The sequence below is a fragment of the Piliocolobus tephrosceles genome, chromosome 15 (genome assembly GCF_002776525.5).
Source record: "Piliocolobus tephrosceles isolate RC106 chromosome 15, ASM277652v3, whole genome shotgun sequence".
Taxonomy (NCBI): Eukaryota; Metazoa; Chordata; class Mammalia; order Primates; family Cercopithecidae; genus Piliocolobus; species Piliocolobus tephrosceles.
Genome location: NC_045448.1, coordinates 55,951,206 through 55,962,432, shown reverse-complemented (window position 1 = coordinate 55,962,432; position 11,227 = coordinate 55,951,206). Strand labels below are relative to the sequence as shown.

Below are 11,227 nucleotides of genomic sequence, written 5' to 3'. Positions count from 1 at the left end.
TGTGGCCAGATCTCAGCTCACTGCAAGCTCTGCCTCCCGGGTTCACGCCATTCTCCTGCCTCAGCCTCCCGGGTAGCTGGGACTACAGGCGCCGCTACCTCACCCGGCTAGTTTTTTGTAGTTTTTAGTAGAGACGGGGTTTCACCGTGTTAGCCAGGATGGTCTCGATCTCCTGACCTCGTGATCCGCCCGTCTCGGCCTCCCAAAGTGCTGGGATTACAGGCTTGAGCCACCGCGCCTGGCCAGATTCTTGTCTCTTTTCTTCTTTATTAGTCTTGCTCGCAGTCTACTGATTTTGTTGATCTTTTCAAAAACCCAGCTCCTGGATTCATTGATTTTTTTGAAGGATTTTTTTGTGTCTCTATCTCCTTCAGTTCTGCTCTGATCTTAGTTATTTTTTGCCTTCTGCTAGCTTTTGAATGTGTTTGTTCTTACTTCTCTAGTTCTTTTAATTGCGATGTTAGGGTGTTGATTTTAGATTTTTCCTGCTCTCTCTTATGGGCATTTAGTGCTATAAATTTCCCTCTACACACTGCTTTAAATGTGTCCCAGAGATTCTGGTACATTGTGTCTTTATTCTCATTGGTTTCAAACAACATTTTTATTTCTGCCTTCATTTCGTTATTTACCCATAGTCATTCAGGAGCAGGTTGTTCAGTTTCCATGTAGTTGTGTGGTTTTGAGTGAGTTTCTTAATCCTGAGTTCTAATTTGATTGCACTGTGGCCTGAGAGACAATTTGTTGCAATTTCTGTTCTTTTACATTTGCTGAGGAGTGCTTTACTTCCAATTATGTGGTCAATTTTAAAATAAGTGCAATGTGGTGCTGAGAAGAATGTATGTTCTGTTGATTTTGGGTGGAGAGTTCTGTAGATGTCTATTAGGTCCACTTGGTGCAGAGCTGAGTTCGAATCCTGGATATCCTTGTTAACCTTCTGTCTTGTTGATCTGTCTAATATTGACAGTGGGATGTTAAAGTCTCCCCTTATTATCGTGTGGGAGTCTAAGTCTCTTTGTAGGTCTCTAAGGACTTGCTTTATGAATCTGGGTGCTCCTGTATTGGGTGCATGTATATTTAGGATCATTAGCTCTTCTTGTTGAATTGATACCTTTACCATCATGTGATGGCCTTCTTTGTCTCTTTTGATCTTTGTTGGTTTAAAGTCTGTTTTATCAGAGACTAGGATTGCAACCCCTGCTTTTTTTTTGCTTTCCATTTGCTTGGTAGATCTTCCTCCATCCCTTTATTTTGAGCCTATGTGTGTCTCTGCAGGTGAGATGACTCTCCTGAATACAGCACACTTGTGGGTCTTGACTCTTTATCCAATTTGCCAGTCTGTGTCTTTTAATTGGGGCATTTAGACCATTTACAATCAAGGTTAATATTGTTATGTGTGAACTTGATCCTGCCATTATGATATTAACTGGTTGTTTTGCCCATTAGTTGATGTAGTGTCTTCCTAGCATCCATGGTCTTTACAATTTGGCATGTTTTTGCAGTGGCTGGTACCAGTTGTTCCTTTCCATATTTAGTGCTTCCTTTCGGAGCTCTTGTAAGGCAGGCCTGGTGGTGACAAAATATCTCAGCATTTGCTTGTCTGTAAAGGATTTTATTTCTCCTTCATTTATGAAGCTTAGTTTGGCTGGATATGAAAGTCTTGGTTGAAAATTCTTTTCTTTGAGAATGTTGAACATTGGCCCCAACTCTCTTCTGGCTTGTAGTCTTTCTGCCGAGAGATCCGCTGTTAGTCTGATGGGCTTCCCTTTGTGGATAACCCGACCTTTCTCTCTGGCTGCACTTAACATTTTTTTCTTCATTTCAACCTTGGCGAATCTGACAATTATGTGTCCTGAGGTTGCTGTTCTCGAGGAGCATCTTTGTGGCGTTCTCTGTATTTCCTGAATTTGAATGTTGGCCTGCCTTGCTAGGCTGGGGAAGTTCTCTTGGATAATATCCTGAAAAGTGTTTTCCAGCTTGGTACCATTCTCCCTGTCACTTTCAGGTACACCAGTCAAACGTAGATTTGGTCTTTTGACATAGTCCCATATTTTTTGGAGGCTTTGTTCATTTCTTTTCACTCTTTTTTCTCTAAACTTCTCTTCTTGCTTCATTTCATTCATTTGATCTTCAATCACTTTTCTTCCACTTGATCGAATTGGCTGCTGAAGTTTGTGCATGTATCACGTAGTTCTCGTGCCATGGTTTTCAGGTCTTCTCTATGCTGTTTATTCTAGTTAGCCATTTGTCTAATCTTTTTTCCAGGTTTTTAGCTTCCTTGCAATGACTTTGAACATCCTCTTTTAGCTCGAAGAAGTTGGTTATTACCAACCTTCTGAAGCCTTCTTCTGTCAACTCATCAAAGTCATTCTCTGTCCAGCTTTGTTCTGTTGCTGGCAAGGAGCTGTGGTTCTTTGGAGAAGAGGTGCTCTGGTTTTTAGAATTTTCAGCTTTTCTGCTCTGGTTTCTCCCCATCTTTGTGGTTTTATCTACCTTTGGTCTTTGATGATGGTGACCTACAGATGGGGTTTCGGTGTGGATGTCTTTTTTGTTGATGTGGATGCTATTCCTTTCTGTTTGTTCGTTTTCCTTCTAACAGGTCCCTCAGCTGTAGGTCTGTTGGAGTTTGCTGGAGGTCCAGTCCAGACCCTGTTTGCCTGGTTATCACCAGCAGAGGCTGCAGAACAGCAAATATATTGCTGCCTGATCCTTCCTCTGGAAGTTTCGTCTCAGAGGGGCCCACAGCTGTATGAGGTGTCGATCGGCCCCTACTGGGAGGTGTCTCCCAGTTAGGCTACACGGAGGTCAGGTACCCACTTGAGGAGGCAGTCTGTCCATTCTCAGAGCTCAAATATTGTGCTAGGAGAACCACTGCTCCCTTCAGAGCTGTCAGGGATGTTTAAGTCTATAGAAGTTTCTGCTGCCTTTTGTTCAGCTATGCCCTGCCGCCAGAGGTGGAGTCTACAGAGGCAAGCAGGCCTCGTTGAGCTGCAGTGGGCTCCTCCCAGTTCGAGCTTCCTGGCCGCTTTGTGTCCCTACTCATGCCTAAGCAATGGTGGACGCCCCTCCCCAAGCCAGCCTGCCGCCTCACAGTTTGATCTCAGACTGCTGCAGTAGCAGTGAGCAAGGCTCCGTGGGCATGGGACCTGCAGAGCCAGGTGCAGGATATAATCTCCTGGTGTGCCATTTGCTAAGACTGTTGGAAAAGCACAGTATTTGGGTGGCAATGTCCCGATTTTCCAGGTCCAGTCTCTCACGGCTTCCCTTGGCTAGGAAAGGGAAATCCCCTGACCCCTTGCACTTCCTGGGTGAGGCCATGCCCCGCCCTGCTTCAGCTTGCCCTCTGGGGGCTGCACCCACTGTCCAACCAGTCCCAATGAGAAGAACCAGATACCTCAGTTGGAAATGCAGAAATCACCCATCTTCTGCGATGATCACGCTGGGAGCTGCAGACTGGAGCTGTTCCTATTCAGCCATCTTGGAACGGACCCCTATTTACCCTACTTTCAAGCTACAAGTTAAAGTTATCCAATGTGTTGGCATACAATTTTTCATAGTAGTCTTATAATCCTTTTTATTTCTATAAGTTGGTAATAATGTCCTTACTTTTGAAAAAATTTAGTTGAATTTTTTTTACTAGAAATTTTCAAATATACACGAAAGTGAATAGCATGATACACTCCTACATACTTATCATCAAGATGAACAATTTTCAAGGGTTCATTAGACTTGCTTCATCTATTCATTATCTTTCCCTCTCTCTCTCATGCAACCTAAGAGTGTATGAAAGGGGCCCATCTAGTTCTGTGTTAGGGTTAGAGAAGAAAGTATTTTTTAAAAAGGTTACAGGATGAATGTGTGCATGTGAATACCAATTCCTCACTGGCACTGAGAAGCTTTTCTTCCTCCTGTCAGTCTCCCTATCTCTTGTTCAAGACCAACCTCTTAGTCAAGTTTCTCCTGCTAGAGTGAAATTCTTGGCCAATTTTACTCACCTCAGGAGCTTTAAGAAAAATTGATTTCTGGACCCTATCCCACAATATTGTATTTAATTGGTCTGGTATATGGTCTGTAATGGTAGTTTTTAAAAGGTGATTCTAATATACAGCCAAGATTGGGGACTTGTGCTCTAAAATGTAAGAGACCTCATTCCTTCTACTTTCCTTTTGTAATGCATCTCTCATTTCTTACAAGATGCTTTAGAGAACAAATGCTGTGGGACCTGGCAGTTCACTTCCACAGGTGTTTACAAGTGAGTAATCAGTTTAGGCAAGGATATAACACATGAAATCTGCCCAAGGCCAGAAATAAATTCAGGAGTCAACTCTAAATTCTGCTGAAAGAGTTACTGATAATCTTACCTGGAAAGGGACCTGCATCAGGAAGTGGGGAGCGTGGTCTGATGTGAAAAATGGAGACTTGACAGACCAGGAATTCTACTGAGTTCCTAGGGCTTTCCACTTGTCCAAGGCAATGGTCTCAACTCTGGCTGTACATTAGAATCACTTGAAATGATCATCTTCTCAGGCTTCACTTTAGAGATTCTGATTTAATTAGTCTAGGTCAAGTGTTCTTAAATTTAGATTGCATCAAAATCACCTGGTTGCTGGGCACCAACCTCAGAATTTCTGATTCAGTAGAGCTGGGGTGGGGCCAACATCCACGTTTCTAGTAAGTTACCAGGCAGTGCTGAGGCTGCTGATCTGGGAACCACATTTGAGAATCACTGGTTTAGGGTAAGACCCAGGCACAGATTGTTAGGGGGAAAAAAATCTCTAAGTACTTTCAATGTGCATGCAGCCAGAGTGAAAAAAAAAAAAAAAATCACTGCCCTAGTACTGCTGGCTCGCAAATTGCAGGGAAACAGAAAGTACAGAAAGCCTGACCCTCTTGAATCAGGACACTTCAGATGAATGAATGAAAGAACTTGAACTTCAGATAGAATCCCTGAGTGAATCAGATACTCTATGGTAGGTTTGACCTCCCTGGGAGGAAAGAATGGTTGAACTCAATTCTTAAATTTTATTTCTGCTGTTTCTGAATTTTAGTTCTGTTCAGCCATTAGTCTCCACTTTTCTATGACTGTAGAACTAGAACAAAACTCTTTCCAAAAATGTATCTAACATCTTTACTTCTGAATAGAAGAGCTATCCAGAAACTTTACCAAGTCTCTGAGTCTCCTAGGCTAAATCTTGCTTTAACTCTGGCTCTGTGCTTACATCTGATAAAGTATTTCTTGAATGCAGGCAGTTACCGTTTAAATTTATTTTGTCAGTAGGAGAGAAGCAGCTAAAGGAACATTTTGCCTCTTGCACTAAACTGTTACAGATATATAAACCAGTGCTTCCAACACAAACGGCACACACGGAAATGATAATACAGTAGTTGTATAGCACACTGGTGTAACCGCCTAGTGGGTTGACTTTACCCAATTTGTAACCACCCAGTGGGTTCACCTTATCCTGCTGCCTAGACAGAGCAGATTTCTCGAGACAGGGGAATCACAATACAGAAAGAATAATTAATGCAGAGCCGGCTGAGCAGGAGACTGGAGTTTTACTATTACTCAAATCAGTCTCCCGGAACATTTGGGGATCAAAGCTTTTCAAGACAATTTGGTGGGAGGGGAGGGGTAGTGAGTTGGGAAGTGCTTATTGGTTGGGTCGTAGGTGAAATCATGGGGTGTCCCTGTCTTCTTGTGCTGAGTCAGTTCCTGAGTGGGGGGGGTGGGTCACAAGATCAGATGGCCGGTTTCTCGATCTGGGTGGTGCTGGTAGATCCATCCAGGGTAGAGTCTGCAAAACGCCTCAAGCACTGATCTTAGGAGCAGCTTAGGGAGGGTCAGAATCTTGTAGCCTCCAGCTACGTGACTCTTAAACCATAATTTTAAATTTTGTGGCTCATGTTAGTAGTACAATCCCCAGGCAAGAAAGAAGTTTGTCCTGGGAAAAGGCTACTATCATCTTTGTTTTAAAAGATAAACTAAGTTCCTCTCAAAGTTAATTCAGCCTGTATCCAGGAATGAACAAGCACAGCTTGGAGGTTAGAGGCAAGATGGAGTCGTTTAAGTTGGACCTCTTTCACTGTCTCAGTCATAATTTTGCAAAGGCAGTTTCACTGGGGCAAGAGGAAGAGGCTGCTTACAGCTGAAGATAATCACCCAAGGCAACCAACTGTCTCAAGGACTGAGGGCAGTCAATATCTGTGAGCTAGCACCAAGCAGGCTGCTTAGGAAATGCTGATATAGTAGGCAAAGCGCACATCTGCCTCATGTAGACTCAGCCTTCTGTAATGAATACTATTTAAAGAGAATATCCTCAAGTAGTCATTGTTGGTTTAGATATATTGTAAATAGCTTAATCTAGATTTTAAAAATTGTGTATTTACTTGTGATAGGTGTGAACTTACTCCAAAACACAGATGTGCAATACATATTACCACAATCTTGGAGTAATGGTGGAATGGTGAAAGGGAAGATTACACACTCTAGAATATTCAGGGAAGGACCCTGGTCTTCAGGCCATTGTTGCCACTTCATGGTCATTTGAAAGCAGGTGGTTCCGCTCTCTCCATGCCAAGCTTGGGCAACTCTCCCAGTGTTCCCAAGCCACAATGCCTAGCGTCCACTCACCTTGGGATCCCATGTAGACACATTTTTTTTTTTTTTTTTGAGACAGAGTCTTGCTCTTGCTCAGGCTGGAGTGCAGTGGGGCGATCTTGGCTCGCTACAAACTCCACCTCCCGGGTTCAAGCAATTCTCTCATCTCAGCCCCCTAAGTAGCTAGGATTACAGGCGCCCGCCACCATGCCTGGCTAATTTTTGTATTTTTTAGTAGATACAGGGTTTCACCATGTTAGACAGGCTGGTCTCGAACTCCTGGCCTTGTGATCCACCCACCTCGGCCTCTCAAAGTGTTGGAATTACAGGTGTGAGCCACCGCACTGGTGGCTACATACCCCAGGTAGGCATTTCTTCATCCATACATTGTTTGTAAGTGGGACACAGGTCTCTGCTAAAATCAAACCCTCCTCTCCACTCCTTTGGGGGCAGCTTAGTTTAATGCCTTATTGGTTCCTTGTGTATTTTTTCTTCAGGCCAATAACAAAAATGAACCCATTTTTAGCTTCTCGCTCTTATAGTGAGAAGAGCCCAAATACAGTTTTCCTGATGGGGCTGGAACTATCTTTCCATTCTTTTCAATCTCTTAAATTGAGTGTCTAAGAATTAGACAGGAACTACTATATCAATAAACTAGCTTGCCTCTTAAAAAAAAAAGTCTCAACTGGGCACAATGGCTCATGCCTGTAATCTCAATACTTTGGGAGGCCAAGGTGGGTGGATCACCTAAGGTCTGGAGTTCGAGACCAGCCTGGCCAACATGGTAAACCCCTGTCTCTACTAAAAATACAAAAAATTAACTGGGTGTGGTGGGGCATGCCTATAATCCCAGCTACTTGGGAAGCTGAGGCAGGAGAATCGCTTGAACCCGGAAGGCAGAGGTTGCAGTGAGCTGAGATCATGCCATTGCACTCCAGCCTGCGCAACAAGAGCAAAACTCCATCTCAAAAAAAAAAAAAAAAGGGTCTCTACTTCAAGAACACATACCTATGGCTGAAACTTAAGAAATTACATGGTGAAATATTATTTTGAATTAAAGACTTTTTAAAAATTCACTTACATACGTGGAATGTGCTTTTACTCTTTTAAAAAAATTCTGTCGGCCGGACACGGTGGCTCAAGCCTGTAATCCCAGCACTTTGGGAGGCCGAGACAGGTGGATCACGAGGTCAGGAGATCGGGACCATCCTGGCTAACATGGTGAAACCCTGTCTCTACTAAAAAATACAAAAAACTAGCCGGGCGAGGTGGCAGGTGCCTGTAGTCCCAGCTACTCGGGAGGCTGAGGCAGGAGAATGGCGTAAACCCGGGAGGCGGAGCTTGCAGTGAGCTGAGATCCGGCCATTGCACTCCAGCCCGGGAGACAGAGCGAGATTCCGTCTCAAAAAAAAAAAAAAAATTCTGTCATTCTGTCTTTATGTTAAAGTACAAGATACTCTAATTTTGGACAGATCGTTGCAAGTAATATGTACAATAATAAAGACTTTCCACATGCAAATGAGAAATAAACACTTTCTTTAAGCAAAATGAAATAGGCCTAGGAGTATAGGGGAGGAATAGAGCTATGTGGCATTCAAATGTGGGTGTGAGTTGGCCTAAGTCTAAAACCAGAGGTGGGCTGCAAGCAAAATCATGGCCTCTAATACCAGGAACTAAACTGGATTAGAACCAAGAAGAATAGCTCATAGAAGGGTCAGTCTAGAAGGAAGAGTAAGAAACCAGACTGGATGAAAACCCAGGGAGTGTTTGAGAATCTAGGTCATAAGAGGTCATTGAGCAGCTTCTCTCACCCTTAAGACTTGACCTAAGCCAATTTGTCCATTCAGGGACTGTCCATTTCTTATAGTAAAAATACTTTCAGAGATTAGAGATAGAAGGGAGTCATGCTTCCTCTTCTACAACATTGTTATTATGATTTATTATAATGAAAACTAATCTCAGATCTAAATTTTCCACACACCAGTATTAACAAATAGGCCAAAAGTAAGCAGTCGTACAAATGATTCCTATAAAGTCAGTGAAGTCCATACCCCTTTCTTGGCCCTCTAACAAACACCTTGCATGGAAGATTCACTTGGATGTCAAAGCAACTTTATTCTCACAGAAGACAAGCTAACCTTCCAGTCACTTCAGGTGAAAGAAACTAGTATTAGGAAGGGTCACATGGAAGTAAAGAAGTTCTAGACCTTGATGCTACTTAAAAGGCTGTTAGGCCAGGTGTGGTGGGTCATGCCTGTAATCCCAGCACTTTAGGAGGCCGAGACAGGCGGATCACTTGTCATGAGTTCAAGACCAGTCTGCCCAACATAGTGAAACCCCATCTTTACTAAAATATAAAAATTAGCTGGGCATGGTGATGTGTGCCTGTAATCCCAGCTACTAAGGAGGCTGAGGCACAAGAGTCGCTTGAACCCAGGAGGTGGAGGTTGCAGTGAGCCGAGATCGCACCACTGCACTCCAGCCTGGATGACAGAGCAAGGCTCTATCTCAAAAAAAAAAAAAAAAAAACGAAAAGGGCTGCTAGGCATCTGGCAGTATATCTTGAATACTGCTCATTTCACTATGAAAAAATGCAACATCGCTTATGGTGCAGGTTCAGAAAGTGAGATATCTAAAGTTCTACACCTGCCTCCTTTGGAGGGTGGCCAACAGATTAAGGCCCTTAGATATCTAGTTATTCACTCCGCCTCAGGTGTAGACTCCTGACCTGGGTGTTAAAAATGTTAAATAATTGTCCCTAGGGTGTGGATTAATTCATACACATACACTTCAAAATAGCACTTTTACCAGCAAATTCCAGACAAAAATCTCAGACACCTTTAGCTATTAATGTTTAAACCTAATTTCATATCTGACAGTATTTTCTTTTCCTCCTAGATGTGGGAGTAAGATTGATTTTAAAAATAGTTGCTGGCCGGGCGCGGTGGCTCAAGCCTGTAATCCCAGCACTCTGGGAGGCTGAGACGGGCGGATCACGAGGTCAGGAGATCGAGACCATCCTGGCTAACACGGTGAAACCCCGTCTCTACTAAAAAATACAAGAAACTAGCCGGGTGAGGTGGCGGGCGCCTATAGTCCCAGCTACTCGGGAGGCTGAGGCAGGAGAATGGCGTGAACCTGGGAGGCGGAGCTTGCAGTGAGCTGAGATCCGGTCACTGCACTCCAGCCCGGGCCACAGAGCAAGACTCCGTCTCAAAAAAAAAAAAAAATAGTTGCCATTACTCAGAAATAGATAAAATGTAATATGCCTTACTATTAGTCAAGGAGCAGAAATTTTACTCAAAATAATTTAAGCAAAGAGGAACGTTTAGTGGTTCGTGTTCCTGGGGAGAATAGGGAAGGCCCTGACCCTAGCTACTCTGAACCCCGGGACTCAAGGACATTGAAAGGTCTTCTCATTCTCTTTTTCTCTGCCCCTCTGCTTTGTGTGTATATCCTCACAGGTCTATTTCTCTGGGTTTTGGCCTCATTCCCTTCTATTTCAGCTAGGCCTTTTCATGAGGTGTGCAAGCCCCTCTGGCTTCACTTCATCTAGCTCCGTGACCCCAGAGCCAAAGGGCCCCTTGAGTACCTGCTCGGGAAGAACTTGGATTTCCTCAACTTGTGTCACCTGCCCTAATAATAATCCTTGGATAATTCCTCTTACCAGGAAGTTGAGGTTCGGTCTAAATCTGGGTTGCTGACCTTATGTTTTGTGGGTTGGGGAGTACTGTTGTAAGAAGAAGGGTAAGGTGTTTGCTTTGGAAGCACATATACTAAAATTGGAACAGGCCGGATGTGGTGGCTCACGACTGTAATCCCAGCACTGTGGGAGGCTGAGGCAGGTAGATCACCTGAGGTCAGCAGTTTGAGACTAGCCTGGCCAACATGGTGAAACCCTGTTTCTACTAAAAATACAAAAATTAGCTGGGTGTGGTGGTACGCGCCTGTTATCCCAGCTACTCGGGAGACTGAGGCAGGATAATCACTTGAACCCAGGAGGAAGAGGTTGCAGTGAGCCAAGATTGCACTACTGCACTCCAGGGTGGGTGACAAAGCGAGACCTTGTCTGAAATAAACAAATAAAATAGGAACAATGTGGAGACGATTAGCAAGGCCCTTGCACAAGGATGTCATGAAAATTTACAAAGCAGTCCATATATTTTTTCTGAAGTGTTCTCATCACGTACACACACAAAAACATAACTATTTCAGGTGATGGTTGATTAGCTTGATTGTGGTGATTATTCCACAATGCACACATGTATCAAAACATTGAGTTGTACATCTTAAATATATACCATTCAAATTTGTCAATTATACCTTATTAAAGCAACAGGAGAAGAAGCGGTGTTACCAAACTGCCCAATACTATAGTTGCCACAGCCCCGTTTGCCCTTCCTCTTCTCTTTTTCCTACCTTTCTATACTTGGGATCTTTCGCTTATGTGTGTTAAACTGGATGTTATGAAAAATAAGAAATACTCAAGCTTCTATGCATTAAAATTTAGTAGTTTATAAACTTTGATCCACTTTATATTTTTCAGTAGAGGGAACCATGTAGAAAAGCTGGCATCAGAATTTTCTGGATTTTTTTCCTCAAGCGATACCACTAAAATGGAAACCTGAAGAT

General features: G+C 43.3%; 1 pseudogene; it reads left to right on the top strand.

The window, feature by feature from the left end:
- Positions 1–10,661: 10,661 nt before the first annotated feature.
- On the top strand, positions 10,662–10,760 carry LOC111553494 (annotated as a pseudogene).
- The last annotated feature ends 467 nt before the right edge of the window (positions 10,761–11,227 follow it).